We start from the raw sequence: 18,091 nt of genomic DNA, 5'->3' as shown, positions 1-18,091 counted from the left end.
AGTTGCCTTTGAATTTCGGGTGATCCCTCTTGAGCATGTATGCTTTTGCTACTTGTTCTACATCATACTTCCTTCCGCAAACTGCGAAACGCTTTGACTCGGTGAGTTTTGCGGCCTTCCGATTTCGATGCCCCGGTTGCCGAAATTCAGCCTTTGAATTTCGGGTGATCCCTCTCGAGCATGTATGCTTCTGCTACGTGTTCTACATGAGACTTTCTTCCGCAAAACGGCTAAACGCTTTGACTCGGTGAGTTTCGCGGCATTCCGACTTCGAGCCCCGGTTGCCGAAATTCAGTTGCCTTTGAATTTCGGGTGATCCCTCTTGAGCATGTATGCTTCTCCTACTTGTTCTACATTAGACTTCCTTCCGCAAAACTGCGAAACGCTTTGACTCGGTGAGTTTCGCGGCATTCCGTCTTCGATGCCCCGATTGCCGAAATTCAGTTGCCTTTGAATTTCGGGTGATCCCTCTGGATCATGTGTGCTTCTGCTACTGGTTCGACATCATACTTCCTTCCGCAAATGGCGAAACGCTTTGACTCGGTGAGTTTCGCGGCATTCCTCCTTCGATGCCCCGGTTGCCGAAATTCAGTTCCCTTTGATTTTCGGGTGATCCCTCTCGAGCATGTATGCTTCTGCTACGTGTTCTACATGAGACTTTCTTCCGCAAAACGGCTAAATGCTTTGACTCGGTGAGTTTTGCGGGCATTCCGACTTCGATGCCCCGGTTGCCGAAATTCAGTTGCCTTTGAATTTCGGGTGATCCCTCTTGAGCATGATTGCTTCTCCTACTTGTTCTACATTAGACTTCCTTCGCAATGCGAAACGCTTTGAGCTCGTTCGCGCATGGATGCCCCGTTGCCGAAATTCAGTTGCCTTGAATTTCGGGTGACGCTTTGCTACTCGGTGAGTTTTCGCGGCATTCCCGACTTCGATGCCCCGGTTGCCGAAATTCAGTTGCCTTTCGGGTGATCCCTCTTGCATGGCTTCTGCTAAACATCGGTGAGCATTTCTCCGCAAACGTCGAAACGCTTTGACTCGGTGAGTTTCGCGGCATTCCGTTCTGCCCCATTGCCGAAATGTGGAAGTTTTTTGATCCGAGATGTTGCTCTTGCTACTTGTTCTACATCATAGACTTCCTTTCGCAAACTTGAAACGCTTTTGACTCGGTGAGTTTCGCGGCATTCCGATTTCGATGCCCCGGTTGCCGAAATTCAGTTGCCTTTGAATTTCGGGTGATCCCTCTTGAGCATGTATGCTTCTGCTACTTGTTCTACATCAGACTTTCCTTCCGCAAATGCGAAACGCTTTGACTCGGTGAGTTTCGCGGCATTCCGACTTCGATGCCCCGGTTGCCGAAATTCAGTTGCCTTTGAATTTCGGGTGATCCCTCTTGAGCATGTAAATGCTTCTTGCTACTTGTTCTACATCAGACTTTCTTCCGCAAACGGCGAAACGCTTTGACTCGGTGAGTTTCGCGGCATTCCGACTTCGATGCCCCGGTTGCCGAAATTCAGTTGCCTTTGAATTTCGGGTGATCCCTCTTGAGCATGTATGCTTCTGCTACTTGTTCTACATCAGACTTTCCTTCCGCAAACTGCGAAACGCTTTGACTCGGTGAGTTTTCGCGGCATTTCCGACTTTTGATTGCCCCCGGTTGCCGAAATTAGTTGCCTTTGAATTTCGGGTGATCCCTCTTGAGCATGTATGCTTCTGCTACTTGTTCTACATCAGACTTCCTTCCGCAAACGGCGAAACGCTTTTGACTCGGTGAGTTTCGCGGCATTCCGACTTCGATACCCCGGTTGCCGAAATTCAGTTGCCTTTGAATTTCGGGTGATCCCTCTTGAGCATGTATGCTTCTGCTACTTGTTCTACATCAGACTTCCTTCCGCAAACGGCGAAACGCTTTGACTCGGTGAGTTTCGCGGCATTCCGAACTTCGATGCCCCGGTTGCCGAAATTCCAGTTGCCTTTGAATTTCGGGTGATCCCTCTTGAGCATGTTATGCTTCTGCTACTTGTTCTACATCAGACTTCCTTCCGCAAACGGCGAAACGCTTTGACTCGGTGAGTTTCGCGGCATTCCGCCTTCGATGCCCCGGTTGCCGAAATTCAGTTGCCTTTGAATTTCGGGTGATCCCTCATTGAGCATGTATGCTTCTGCTACTTGTTCTACATCAGACTTTCTTCCGCAAACGGCGAAACGCTTTGACTCGGTGAGTTTCGCGGCATTTCCGCCCCGGTTGCCCAAAATTTAGTTGCCTTTGAATTTCGGGTGATCCCTCTTGAGCAATGTATGCTTCTGCTACTTGTTCTACATCATACTTTCCTTCCGCAAACAAACGCTTTGACTCGGTGAGTTTCGCGGCATTCCGACTTCGATGCCCCGGTTGCCGAAATTCAGTTGCCTTTGAATTTCGGGTGATCCCTCTTGAGCATGTATGCTTCTGCTACTTGTTCTACATCAGACTTTCTTCCGCAAACGGCGAAACGCTTTGACTCGGTGAGTTTCGCGCATTCCGACTTCGATTTCCCCGGTTGCCGAAATTCAGTTGCCTTTGAATTTCGGGTGATCCCTCTTGAGCATGTATGCTTCTGCTACTTGTTCTACATCATACTTCCTTTCGCAAACTGCGAAACGCTTTGACTCGGTGAGTTTCGCGGCATTTTTTGAATTGCCCCGGTTGCCGAAATTTAGTTGCCTTTGAATTTCGGGTGATCCCTCTCGAGCATGTATGCTTCTGCTACTTGTTCTACATCAAACTTCTTCCGCAAACGGCGAAACGCTTTGACTCGGTGAGTTTCGCGGCATTCCGACTTTCGATGCCCCGGTTGCCGAAAATTCAGTTGCCTTTGAATTTCGGGTGATCCCTCTTGAGCATGTATGCTTCTGCTACTTGTTCTACATCAGAGCTTCTTCCGCAAACGCGAAACGCTTTGACTCGGTGAGTTTCGCGGCATTCCGACTTCGATGCCCCGGTTGCCGAAATTCAGTTGCCTTTGAATTTCGGGTGATCCCTCTTGAGCATGTATGCTTCTGCTACTTGTTCTACATCAGACTTCTTTCCGCAAAACGGCGAAACGCTTTGACTCGGTGAGTTTCGCGGCATTCCGACTTCGATGCCCCGGTTGCCGAAAATTCCAGTTGCCTTTGAATTTCGGGTGATCCCTCTTGAGCATGTATGCTTCTGCTACTTGTTCTACATCAACTTCCTTCCGCAAACGGCGAAACGCTTTGACTCGGTGAGTTTCGCGGCATTCCGCCTTCGATGCCCCGGTTGCCGAAATTCAGTTGCCTTTGAATTTCGGGTGATCCCTCTTGAGCATGTATGCTTCTGCTACTTGTTCTACATCAGACTTCCTTCCGCAAACGGCGAAACGCTTTGACTCGGTGAGTTTCGCGGCATTCCGACTTCGATGCCCCGGTTGCCGAAATTCAGTTGCCTTTGAATTTCGGGTGATCCCTCTTGAGCATGTATGCTTCTGCTACTTGTTCTACATCAACCTTCTTTCCGCAAACGGCGAAACGCTTGACTCGGTGAGTTTTCGCGGCATTTCGACTTCGATTGCCCCGGTTGCCGAAATTCAGTTGCCTTTTGAATTTCGGGTGATCCCTCTTGAGCATGTATGCTTCTGCTACTTGTTCTACATCAGCTTTCGCAAACGGCGGAAACGCTTTGACTCGGTGAGTTTCGCGGCATTCCGACCTTCGATGCCCGGTTGCCGAAAATCCAGTTGCCTTTGAATTTCAGGTGATCCCTCTTGAAGCTTGTATGCTTCTGCTACTTGTTTCTACATCATACTTCCTTCCGCAAAACGCGAAACGCTTTGACTCGGTGAGTTTCGCTTGGCATTCCGATTCGATGCCCCGATTGCCAAAATTGAGTTGCCTTTGAATTTCGGGTGATCCCTCTTGAGCATGTATGCTTCTGCTACTTGTTCTTACATCAGACTTCTTTCGCAAACGGCGAAACGCTTTGACTCGGTGAGTTTCGCGGCATTCCGACTTCGATGTCCCGGTTGCCGAAATTCCAGTTGCCTTTGAGTTTCGGGTGATCCCTCTTGAGCATGTATGCTTCTGCTACTTGTTCTACATCAAACTTCTTCTGCAAAACGTGAAACGCTTTGACTCGGTGAGTTTCGCGGCATTCCGCCTTATGCCCCGGTTTGCCGAAATTGCAGTTGCCTTTTGAATTTCGGGTGATCCCTGTCCGAGCATGTATGCTTCTGGTACTTGTTCTACATCAGACTTCTTCCGCAAACGGCGAAATGCTTTGACTTGGTGAGTTTCGCGGCATTCCGCTTCGATCGCCCCGGTTGCCGAAATTGCAGTTGCCTTTGACTTTCGGGTGATCCCTTTTGAGCATGTATGCTTCTACTACTTGTTCTACATCAGACTTCTTCCGCAAAACGAAACGCTTTGACTCGGTGAGTTTCGCTGGCATTCCGTCTTCCCATGGCCCCGGTTGTTGAAATCAGTTGCCTTTGAATTCAATATCCCTCTTTTGTATGCTTCTGCTACTTGTTCTACATCAGATTCTTCCGCAAACGCCGAAACGCATTTGACTCGGTGAGTTTCGCGGCATTCCGCCTTCATGCCCCGATTTGCCCAAATGCAGTTGCCTTTGAATTTCGGTGATCCCTGTCCGAGCATGTATGCTTCTGGTACTTGTTCTACATCAGACTTCTTTCGCAAACGGCGAAACGCTTTGTCTCGGTGAGTTTCGCGGCATTCTGACTTCGATGCCCCGGTTGCCGAAATTCAGTTGCCTTTGAGTTTCGGGTGATCCCTCTTGAGCATGTATGCTTCTGCTACTTGTTCTACATCAAACTACTTCTGCAAACGACGAAACGCATTGACTCGGTGAGTTTCGCTGCATTCCGCCTTCAATGCCCCGGTTGCCGAATTGCAGTTGCCTTTGAATTTTGGGTGATCCCTGTCCGAGCATGTATGCTTCTGGTACTTGTTCTACATCAGACTTCTTCCGCAAACGGCGAAATGCTTTGACTTGGTGAGTTTCGCGGCATTCCGCCTTCGACGCCCCGGTTGCCGAAATGCAGTTGCCTTTGACTTTCGGGTGATCCCTCTTGAGCATGTATGCTTCTACTACTTGTTCTACATCAAACTACTTCCGCAAACGACGAAACGCTTTGACTCGGTGACTTTCGCTGCATTCCGTCTTCCATGCCCCGGTTGTTGAAATCCAGTTGCCTTTGAATTTCAGGTGATCCCTCTTAAGCTTGTATGCTTCTGCTACTTGTTCTACATCAGGCATCTTCCGCAAACGCCGAAACGCTTTGACTCGGTGAGTTTCGCTGCATTCCGCCTTCAATGCCCCGGTTGCCGAAATGCAGTTGCCTTTGAATTTTGGGTGATCCCTGTCCGAGCATGTATGCTTCTGCTACTCGTTCTACATCAGATTTCTTCCGCAAACGGCGAAACGCTTTGTCTCGGTGAGTTTCGCGGCACTCCGACTTCGATGCCCCGGTTGCCGAAATACAGTTGCCTTTGACTTTGGGGTGATCCCTGTTTGAGCATGTATGCTTCTGGTACTTGTTCTAAATCAGACTTCTTCCGCAAACGGCGAAACGCTTTGTCTCGGTGAGTTTAGCGGCATTCCGACTTCGATGCCCAGGTTGCCGAAATCCAGTTGCCTTTGAATTTCAGGTGATCCCTCTTAAGCATGTATGCTTCTGCTACTTGTTCTACATCAAACTACTTCCGCAAACGGCGAAACGCTTTGACTCGGTGACTTTCGCTGCATTCCGTCTTCCATGCCCCGGTTGCCGAAATACAGTTGCCTTTGAATTTCGGGTGATCCCTCTTGAGCACGTACGCTTGTGCTACTCGTTCTACATCAGATTTCTTCCGCAAGCGGCGAAACGCTTTGACTCTATGAGTTTCGCTGCATTCCGCCTTCAATGCCCCGGTTGCCGAAATGCAGTTGCCTTTGAATTTTGGGTGATCCCTGTCCGAGCATGTATGCTTCTGGTACTTGTTCTACATCAGACTTCTTTCGCACACGGCGAAACGCTTTGTCTCGGTGAGTTTCGCGGCATTCTGACTTCGATGCCCCGGTTGCCGAAATCTAGTTGCCTTTGAATTTCGGGTGATCGCTCTTGAGCACGTATGCTTTTGCTACTTGTTCTACATCAGGCATCTTCCGCAAACGACGAAACGCTTTGACTCGGTGAGTTTTGCTGCATTCCGCCTTCAATGCCCCGATTGCCGAAATGCAGTTGCCTTTGAATTTTGGGTGATCCCTGTCCGAGCATGTATGCTTCTGGTACTTGTTCTACATCAGACTTCTTCCGCAAACGGCGAAATGCTTTGACTTGGTGAGTTTCGCGGCATTCCGCCTTCGATGCCCCGGTTGCCGAAATGCAGTTGCCTTTGACTTTGGGGTGATCCCTGTTTGAGCATGTATGCTTCTGGTAGTTGTTCTAAATCAGACTTCTTCCGCAAACGGCGAAACTCTTTGTCTCGGTGAGTTTAGCGGCATTCCGACTTCGATGCCCCGGTTGCCGAAATCCAGTTGCCTTTGAATTTCAGGTGATCCCTCTTAAGCTTGTATGCTTCTGCTACTTGTTCTACATCAGGCATCTTCCGCAAATGCCGAAACGCTTTGACTCGGTGAGTTTCGCTGCATTCCGCCTTCAATGCCCCGGTTGCCGAAATGCAGTTCCCTTTGAATTTTGGGTGATCCCTGTCCGAGCATGTATGCTTCTGGTACTTGTTCTACATCAGACTTCTTTTGCAAACGGCGAAACGCTTTGTCTCGGTGAGTTTCGCAGCATTCTGACTTCGATGCCCCGGTTGCCGAAATCTAGTTGCCTTTGAATTTCGGGTGATCGCTCTTGAGCACGTATGCTTTTGCTACTCGTTCTACATCAGATTTCTTCCGCAAACGGCGAAACGCTTTGTCTCGGTGAGTTTCGCGGCATTCTGACTTCGATGCCCCGGTTGCCGAAATCCAGTTGCCTTTGAATTTCAGGTGATCCCTCTTAAGCTTGTATGCTTCTACTACTTGTTCTACATCAAACTACTTCCGCAAACGACGAAACGCTTTGATTCGGTGAGTTTTGCGGCATTCCGACTTCGATGCCCCGGTTGCCGAAATCTAGTTGCGTTTGAATTTCGGGTGATCCCTCTTGAGCATGTATGCTTTTGCTACTCGTTCTACATCAGATTTCTTCCGCAAACGGCGAAACGCTTTGTCTTGGTGAATTTTGCGGCATTCCGACTTCGATGGCCCGGTTGCCGAAATACAGTTGCCTTTGAATTTCGTGTGATCCCTCTTGAGCACGTATGCTTTTGCTACTCGTTCTACATCAAATTTCTTCCGCATGCGGCGAAACGCTTTGACTCTGTGAGTTTCGCGGAATTCAGACTTCGATGCCCCGGTTGGCAAAATCCAATTGCCGTTAAATTTCGGGTGATCCCTTTTGAACATGTATGCTTCTGCTACTTGTTCTACATCATACTTCTTTCGCAAACGGAAACGCTTTGATTCGGTGAGTTTTGCGGCATTCCGACTTTGATGCCCCGGTTGCCGAAATCTAGTTGCCTTTGAATTTCGGGTGATCCCTCTTGAGCATGTATGCTTTTGCTACTCGTTCTACATCAGATTTCTTCCGCAAACGGCGAAACGCTTTGACTCGGTGAGTTTCGCGGCATTCCGACTTCGTTGCCCCAGTTGCCGAAATCCAGTTGCCTTTGAAATTCGGGTGATCCCTCTTGAGCATGTATGCTTATGCTACTTGTTCTACATGAGACTTCTTCCGCAAACGGCGAAACACTTTGACTCTGTGAGTTTGTCGGCATTCTGACTTCGATGCCCCGGTTGTCGAAATCCAGTTGCCTTTGAATTTCAAATGATCCCTCTTGAGCATGTATGCTTTTGCTACTCGTAATACATCAGATTTCTTCCACCAATGGCGAAACGTTTTGACTCGGCGAGTTTCGTGGCATTCCGACTTCGATGCCCCGGTTGCCGAAATCCAGTTGCCTTTGAGTTTCGGGTGATCCCTCTTGAGCATGTATGCTTCTGCTACTTGTTCTACATCAGACTTCTTCCGCAAACGGCGAAACGCTTTGACTCGGTCAGTTTCGCTGCATTTCCTCTTCGATGCCCCGGTTGCCGAAATCCAGTTGCCTTTGAATTTCGGGTGATCCCTCTTGAGCATGTATGCTTCTGCTACTTGTTCTACATCAGACTTCTTCCGCAAATGGCGAAACGCTTTACCTCGGTGAGTTTCGCGGCATTCCGCCTTCGATGCCCCAGTTGCCAAAATGCAGTTGCCTTTGAATTTTGGGTGATCCCTCTTTAGCATGTATGCTTTTGCTACTCGTTCTACATCAGAGTTCTTCCGCAAAGGGCAAAACGCTTTGAATCGGTGAGTTTCGCGGCATTCCGACTTCGATGCCCCGGTTGCCGAATTCCATTTGCCTTTGAGTTTCGGGTGATCGCTCTTGAGCATGTATGCTTTTGCTACTTGTTCTACATCACACTACTTCCGCAAATGGCGAAACGCTTTGACTCGGTGAGTTTCGCTGCATTCCGACTTCTATTCCCCGGTTGCCAAAATCCAGTTGCCTTTGAATTTCGGGTGATCCCTCTTGAGCTTGTATGCTTGTGCTACTCGTTCTACATCAGATTTCTTCCGCAAAGGGCGAAATGCTTTGACTCGGTCAGTTTCGTGGCATTCCGACTTCGATGCCCCGGTTGCCGAATTCCAGTTGCCTTTGAGTTTCGGGTGATCCCTCTTGAGCATGTATGCTTCTGCTACTTGTTCTACATCAAACTACTTCCGCAAACGGCGAAACGCTTTGACTCGGTGACTTTCGCTGCATTCCGTCTTCCATGCCCCGGTTGCCGAAATCCAGTTGCCTTTGAATTTCAGGTGATCCCTCTTAAGCTTGTATGCTTCTGCTACTTGTTCTACATCAGGCATCTTCCGCAAACACCGAAACGCATTGACTCGGTGAGTTTCGCTGCATTCCGCCTTCAATGCCCCGGTTGCCAAAATGCAGTTGCCTTTGAATTTTGGGTGATCCCTGTCCGAGCATGTATGCTTCTGGTACTTGTTCTACATCAGACTTCTTTCGCAAACGGCGAAACGCTTTGTCTCGGTGAGTTTTGCGGCATTCTGACTTCGATGCCCCGGTTGCCGAATTCCAGTTGCCTTTGAGTTTCGGGTGATCCCTCTTGAGCATGTATGCTTCTACTACTTGTTCTACATCAAACTACTTCCGCAAACGGCGAAACGCTTTGACTCGGTGACTTTCGCTGCATTCCGTCTTCCATGCCCCGGTTGCCGAAATCCAGTTGCCTTTGAATTTCAGGTGATCCCTCTTAAGCTTGTATGCTTCTGCTACTTGTTCTACATCAAGCATCTTCCGCAAACGCCGAAACGCTTTGACTCGGTGAGTTTCGCTGCATTCCGCCTTCAATGCCCCGGTTGCCGAAATGCAGTTGCCTTTGAATTTTGGGTGATCCCTGTCCGAGCATGTATGCTTCTGGTACTTGTTCTACATCAGACTTCTTTCGCAAACTGCGAAACGCTTTGTCTCGGTGAGTTTCGCGGCATTCTGACTTCGATGCCCCGGTTGCCGAATTCCAGTTGCCTTTGAGTTTCGGGTGATCCCTCTTGAGCATGTATGCTTCTGCTACTTGTTCTACATCAAACTACTTCCGCAAACGGCGAAACGCTTTGACTCGGTGACTTTCGCTGCATTCCGTCTTCCATGCCCCGGTTGCCGAAATCCAGTTGCCTTTGAATTTCAGGTGATCCCTCTTAAGCTTGTATGCTTCTGCTACTTGTTCTACATCAAGCATCTTCCGCAAACGCCGAAACGCTTTGACTCGGTGAGTTTCGCTGCATTCCGCCTTCAATGCCCCGGTTGCCGAAATGCAGTTGCCTTTGAATTTTGGGTGATCCCTGTCCGAGCATGTATGCTTCTGGTACTTGTTCTACATCAGACTTCTTTCGCAAACGGCGAAACGCTTTGTCTCGGTGAGTTTCGCGGCATTCGGACTTCGATGCCCCGTTTGCCGAAATCGAGTTGCCTTTGAATTTCGGGTGATCGCTCTTGAGCACGTATGCTTTTGCTACTCGTTCTACATCAGATTTCTTCCGCAAACGGCGAAACGCTTTGTCTCGGTGAATTTTACGGCATTCCGACTTCGATGCCCCGGTTGCCGAAATACAGTTGCCTTTGAATTTCGTGTGATCCCTCTTGAGCACGTATGCTTTTGCTACTCGTTCTACATCAAATTTCTTCCGCATGCGGCGAAACGCTTTGACTCTGTGAGTTTCGCGGAATTCAGACTTCGATGTCCCGGTTGGCAAAATCCAATTGCCGTTAAATTTCAGGTGATCCCTTTTGAACATGTATGCTTCTACTACTTGTTCTACATCATACTTCTTCCGCAAACGGCGAAATGCTTTGATTCGGTGAGTTTTGCGGCATTCCGACTTTGATGCCCCGGTTGCCGAAATCTAGTTGCCTTTGAATTTCGGGTGATCCCTCTTGAGCATGTATGCTTTTGCTACTCGTTCTACATCAGATTTCTTCCGCAAACGGCGAAACGGTTTGACTCGGTGAGTTTCGCGGCATTCCGACTTCGTTGCCCCAGTTGCCGAAATCCAGTTGCCTTTGAAATTCGGGTGATCCCTCTTGAGCATGTATGCTTATGCTACTTGTTCTACATGAGACTTCTTCCGCAAACGGCGAAACACTTTGACTCTGTGAGTTTGTCGGCATTCTGACTTCGATGCCCCGGTTGTCGAAATCCAGTTGCCTTTGAATTTCAAATGATCCCTCTTGAGCATGTATGCTTTTGCTACTCGTAATACATCAGATTTCTTCCACCAATGGCGAAACGTTTTGACTCGGCGAGTTTCGTGGCATTCCGACTTCGATGCCCCGGTTGCCGAAATCCAGTTGCCTTTGAGTTTTGGGTGATCCCTCTTGAGCATGTATGCTTCTGCTACTTGTTCTACATCAGACTTCTTCCGCAAACGGCGAAATGCTTTGACTCGGTGAGTTTCGCTGCATTTCCTCTTCGATGCCCCGGTTGCCGAAATCCAGTTGCCTTTCAATTTCGGGTGATCCCTCTTGAGCATGTATGCTTCTGCTACTTGTTCTACATCAGACTTCTTCCACAAACGGCGACACGCTTTGAATCGGAGAGTTTTGCGGCATTCGACTTTGATGCCCCGGTTGTCGAAATCCAATTGCCTTTGAGTTTCGGGTGATCCCACTTAAGCATGTATGCTTCTGCTACTTGTTCTACATCAGACTTCTTCCGCAAACGGCGAAACGCTTTGACTCGGTGAGTTTCGCGGCATTCTGACTTCGTTGCCCCTGTTCTTGAAATCCAGTTGCCTTTGAGTTACGGGTGATCCCTCTTGAGCATGTATGCTTCTGCTACTTGTTCTACATCAGACTTCTTCCGCAAACGGCGAAATGCTTTTACTTTGTGAGTTTGTCGGCATTCTGACTACGATGCCCCGGTTGCCGAAATCTAGTTGCCTTTGAATTTCGGGTGATCCCTCTTGAGCATGTATTCTTCTGCTACTTGTTCTACATCCGACTACTTCCATAAACGGCGAAACGCTTTGACTCAGTGAGTTTCGCTGCATTCCGTCTTCGATGCCCCGGTTGCTGAAATCCAGTTGTCTTTGAATTTCAGGTGATCCCTCTTGAGCATGTATGCTTCTGCTACTTGTTCTACATTAGACTTCTTCCGCAAACGGCGAAACGCTTTGACTTGGTGAGTTTCGCGACATTCCGCCTTCGATGCCCCGGTTGCCGAAATGCAGTTCTCTTTGAATTTTGGGTGATCCCTCTTGAGCACGTATGCTTTTGCTACTCGTTCTACATCAGATTTCTTCTGCAAACGGCGAAACGCTTTGACTCGACGAGTTTTGCGGCATTCCGCCTTTGATGCCCCGGTTGCCGAAATCCAGTTGCCTTTGAATTTCGGGTGATCCCTCTTGAGCATGTATGCTTCTGCTACATGTTCTACATCATACTTCTTCCGCAAATGGCGAAACACTTTGACTCGGTGAGTTTGGCGGCATTCTGACATCGATGCCCCGGTTGCCGAAATCTAGTTGCCTTTGAATTTCGGGTGATCCCTCTTGAGCATGTATGCTTCTGCTACTTGTTCTACATCAGACTTCTTCCGCAAACGGCAAAACGCTTTGACTCGGTGAGTTTCGCGGCATTCCGACTTCGTTGCCCCGGTTGCCGAAATCCAGTTGCCTTCAAATTTCGGGTGATCCCTCTTGAGCATGTATGCTTCTACTACTTGTTCTACATTAGACTTCTTCCGCAAACGGCGAAACGCTTTGACTCTTTGAGTTTGTTGGCATTCTGACTTCGATGCCCCGGTTGCCGAAATCCAGTTGCCTTTGAATTTCGGTTGATCCATCTTGAGCATGTATGCTTCTGCTACATGTTCTACATCACACTTCTTACGCAAATGACGAAATGCTTTGACTCGGTGAGTTTCGTGGCATTCCGACTTCGATGCCCCGGTTGTCGAAATCCAGTTGCCTTTGAGTTTCGTGTGATCCCTCTTGAGCATGTATGCTTCTGCTACTTGTTCTACATCAGACTTCTTCCGCAAATGGCGAAATGCTTTGACTTGGTGAGTTTTGCGGCATTCCGCCTTCAATGCACCGGTTGCCGAAATGCAGTTGCCTTTGAATTTGGGGTGATCCCTGTCTGAGCATGTATGCTTCTGGTACCTGTTCTACATCAGACTTCTTCCATAAACGGCGAAACGCTTTGTCTCGGTGAGTTTCGCGGCATTCCGACTTCGATGCCGCGGTTGCCGAAATCTGGTTGCCTTTGAGTTTCGGGTGATCCCTCTTGAGCATGTATGCTTCTGCTACTTGTTCTACATCAGACTTCTTCCGCAAACGGCGAAACGCTTTGACTCGGTGAGTTTCGCTGCATTTCCTCTTCGACTTCGTGGCATTCTCCCAAGGTCTATTGGAACTTGGAATGCCTTGAAGAAGATTTTTCTTGAGAAGTATTTCCCAGCATCTCGAGTTGCCAACATAAGGAAAGAAATATGTGGGATTTGGCAATCTCATGGAGAGACTCTCTCCGAGTATTGGGAAAGATTCGAGCAACTATGCATTCAATGTCCTCATCATCAAATACCCGATCAGCTGCTCATTCAATATTTCTATGAAGGATTGATGCCTACTGACCGTAGTATCATTGATGCTGCAAGTGGAGGCGCATTGGTGGATAAGACACCCGAGGCTGCACGCCAATTGATCTCAAACATGGCAGCTAACTCAAAACAATTTGGCACTCGTGGAGACTTCTCCAACAAACGAGTAAATGAGGTAAGTATTTCTAACCTTGAAAATAAAGTTAATGATCTTACTTCTCTTGTGCGTTCTTTGGCTTGTGGAAATATGCAACAGGTGAAAGTTTGTAGCATATGCTCCTCACAAGGACATGCTTCGGATATGTGCCCAACAATGCAAGAAGATTACATTGAACAAGCTCATGCAGTTGATGGAGCATTTAATGGACAACCTCAGCATAAGTATGATCCTTTTTCCCACACGTACAATCCTGGATGGAGAGATCATCCTAACCTATGGTATGGGAACCAACCTCAACAAGGCAATCAAGGCCGACAGTTCCATCCCCATGGATTTAAGCCCCAGCAAAATTATCAAGCAAGACAACCCCCTCCATTCACAAACTCTAATGTTATGGGGTCGTCATCCACTGATGATCTTCGTGACTTGATGAAAACTTTGGCTTCTAATACTGTTACTTTGCAACAAAATGTCATGTCTTTTCAACAGGAAACAAGGTCAAGTATTCACAACTTGGAAAAGCAAATGGGGCAAGTAGCTTCAAGTGTAGGGAAATTGGAAGCACAAATGAATGGAAAGTTGCCCTCCCAAGCATTAAATCCAATAGAGCATGTTAGTGTGATCATGCTGCGAAGTGGGAAAGAACTTGAAGAAAAAAGGTCAAAACAAATTGAGATGGAGGAAGAAGAAGAGATAAAAACTGAATTGAGTACAAAGAAGATACATCATCCTTCTCCTTTCCAAACTGAAACATCGACCAACACTCCAAAGGTAACTCCTCACTCAATGAATTCTAGTTTTAAAACAATTCCACCCTTTCCTGTGAGTTCTTCTAGGTCAAAGAAAGAGGACAAAGAAAAAGAGATCTTAGAGGTTTTCAAGAAAGTGGAACTGAACATTCCTTTGCTTGATGATATGAAGCAAATTCCCAAGTATGCAAAATTCTTGAAGGAGTTGTGTACTACCAAGAGAACTTTCAAACTGAAAGGTCATGAAACGGTAAGTATGGGTGAAGTTGTATCTGCTGTTGTTCAAAAGAATCTGCCTTTGAAACAAAAAGACCCAGGTGCGTTTATTATCCCATGTGTTATTGGTAATGCTAGTTTTAAAAGAGCTTTATGCGATTTAGGTGCATCCATTAGTGTTATGCCTAAACATGTTTATGATTCTCTTAGTCTAGAGCCTTTGAATAAAACTAGCATTGTAATACAACTTGCGGATCGTAGTTTTATTTACCCACTTGGTGTGATAGAAGATGTCCTAGTCAAGATTGATACTTTGGTCATTCCATGCGACTTTTATATTCTTGATATGGAACATGATTCTTGTGATTCATCAAACAACACTCCTATGTTGTTTGGGAGACCATTCTTGAAAACTGCCAACATGAAGATTGATTGTGGTAAGGATACCTTGTCTATGGAGGTAGGAGATGAAAAAATTGAATTTAATTTTCATGATGCAATGACATATCCTTATAGCAATGTTTATTCTATCACATGTTATGACCAAGTTGATAAGTGTGTGCAGCAAGTTTGTGATTTTGATAATGAGTATGGATTAAGCATGGCTTTGAGCAATGACTATGATTTTACCAAGATAGAAGAGATGGAAAGGCATATATGTGTTCCCCAAAACATGCATGAATCGGCATTGGATTTGCAAGCTTTGCAAATTGTCCTTCATGATGCAGGTGTCATTTACCCCATCACGAACAGTGAATGGGTGGCGCCTATCCTTTTGGTGCCCAAAAAGATTGGAATTACGGTGGAAGAGATTCGAAATGATGCTTATGAGAATGCAAGGATTTACAACGAAAAGACTAAGAATCTTCATGATCGAAAGATTACAAGAAAGGAGTTTCATGTTGGAGACAAAGTCCTTCTTTATCATTCGCGTTTGAAACTTTTTCCTGGAAAGTTGTGCTCTCGTTGGATTGGACCCTTTGTTGTTTCTAATGTTTTTCCTTATGGTGCAGTTGAAATTACAAGTTTAGAAACTAACAACATACTCAAAGTCAATGGGCATCGTTTGAAACCTTTCTATGAAGGTTGGACGGCAGAACTCACCGCTTCTGCAGAGTTAGCTGAACCAATCTATGAAGAATGAACATGCAACATGTCGAGCCAATGACATAAAACAAAAGCGCTTACTGGGAGGCAACCCAGCACAAAAAGAAAAAAAAATCAGATTTGCTTTCTTTTTCCTTATTTTTATTTTTCGCATTTTTTTTATCATTCTCTTATATTCCTTTGCTTTTATTTCAACATTGAGGACAATGTTGTGTTTTAAGTGTGGGGGTACTGAGAGAATTTTGGTTTTCTTATTTTAATTTTCTTTGTTGTTCTTTAAAAAAAAAAAATATTGTGTTTGATCTTTTTAACTCCCATTGGTTTTTGACAATATCAATATTATGTATGAGAATTAATTGAGATAGATGAAGATATAAATCAAATGAAGGAATATGCATGAAAATTTTAAGGTTTAATTGGTTTAGGGATTAACTTTGAGAATATGCCATGTTGACTTTATAGTGTTATACCAATGCAAGCTTTTGAGCCTTCAACGTTATATTCTTTGAGTGTGCATTCTTTCAATGATATGTATCTCTAGAACTTGCTTCATATCTTATTGAGATTATATTCCATTACAAAAATACATGAAGATGATAAAGGCATTAGGAATTTTAACCCCTCAAGCCAAAAAGCCAATCTAAAGCATATTATCCTTAGTGAGCCCGTTTTGAGCTTGTTTATCTTTTCTTTGCTTTATCCATGTATAAGCCTTAACTTTATATATGTTTTTCTTTTTCCCTGGCCAAGGATTAGTAGAGCATATACTTGTAATATCTCATGGAATTATGGTTGGAAATTATATGAAAAGAAAGAAGTGATGCTTGATGAAAAGATGGGCAAAGTTGCCAAAAGAAAAAAAAAGAAAAAAAAAAATAGAAAAGAATAAAAAAAAAAAAACAAAAAAAAAACAAATTCCTTTATGTTCTTGAGGTTTTATGTTGAAAGAGCTTGAAATCAAAAGAAGTTAAGCATTGGTGCTTAAAGATGAAAAATTTATGTGCTTTAATGGAATTATCTTGTTTGAAATATTATTTTTCAGAATGCTCTACTTTCTTTGGTTTGAACCTTTCCTTTTACTTTCTTTTACCTCACCTTAACCTCAGCCCCATTACAACCGAAAAATAAGACCTTTTGATTCATGTAGTACTTGTAATAAGTTGCTAATGGAGATGAGATTGAAAAGCAAGCTTATGGTAGAACATACTCTTTGATTGAATTTGAGAGATTTAAACACATAAACCCTAAACACATGAGTGTTGGAGTGTATATCAATGAGAGGACCTATCACTTTGGCATGACATAGATTTCATTTAAATCCCGACGATTGATTGAGTTTTGAAGTTTGCATGCAAATAAATTCATGAGAATTATATTATTTATCCTTCATGATTGTATTCTTGTTTATAATGCTTGTACTCTTATACATTGATGGGAGATTAAGAGATTGATCATAGTTATTTTCAATTTAATTTTATTTATCCTTTCTTGAGGACGAGCAAGAGCTAAGTGTGGGGGTATTTGATGTAACCATATTATTCGATAGTTTCACCTACATTTAACTAGTGTTTTGCATATGTTATTTCTATAAAATGCCTTGATATTCTTTGTTTATGTTTTGAAGGCACTTTTGGATGAAAGATACAAAAAGGAGTAAATTGGAGGTAATTGGCAGATTTGATGTTTAGTCGATGTTTTGTGCAGAACGTGAGTTCTAGAGGTTGAAACGAAGTGATTCCAATGGAATTAAAAAGCTAACATCCATGCCTTTCTGGAAATGTAATGCAAGAAAAATAAAAAGAGAAAGATCATGGAAATCACATCCTTCAAAGTCAAATCACGCAGTTTGCCAATGTTGACCTTTGCCCATTCAAAATTAAATATCTGGCGCTTCAGAAGTCTAATTGATGCAAACTCAATTTTGTTGGATTCCTTACTCAAATATCTATAAACGCTCCAAAATTCAGCCAAAAACGATGTCATATGAGGGAGATATGAGTTTTCAAAGATGACAGCTGAATTCTACCAGCAAGCAGGTTGCGTGAAGAAACGAATCCAAATTTCATCCAGAAGCATCCAAACCGACCAGCAATTTAGCTCCTCTAGTAAATATTCTAGAAGGTCAAGGAAGGCAGCCACCAACCTCAAGGCAGCCACCAACCTCAAGTCAGCCAGCAGCCAGCCACCAACCTCAAGTCAGCCAGCCGCCAGCCGCCTTCACACTACCACCATCTATAGATGTTCACACTTGAACTTTGATTTTATTACTTATAATTTGTGTATAAATAGAGGGTGAGTAGAAGGAGGTAGCAACAAGTAAGCAAGAAGGGAGGAAACACAAACTCTCCTCTCTACAAATCAGAAATTATGTATTCTTTCATCTTTAGGAGTAGTTGTTCAATAGATATGCAAGGCTAAGCTCGTTTTCTTGGTTGCAAGGACACAACAAACCTTCGGATTTCAAGAACCGTGAGATTTATTCTTCCTTTTATTTTCAGTTTATGTTATGAATGAGTATGATTGTTTTCCTATGCATATTTCCTATGATTGTTTATCTTAATTGCTAGAGCGACTCTAAGTTATTATTGTGAACAATCTATTGCTAAGTTTGTGATATCAAAACCGGAGTTTGTGGTATATAAACTTGCGAAGCAAGTA

This window comes from Populus alba, unplaced genomic scaffold, assembly GCF_005239225.2.
Source record: "Populus alba unplaced genomic scaffold, ASM523922v2 scaf18, whole genome shotgun sequence".
NCBI lineage: Eukaryota > Viridiplantae > Streptophyta > Magnoliopsida > Malpighiales > Salicaceae > Populus > Populus alba.
This window is presented reverse-complemented; position numbering follows the sequence as displayed.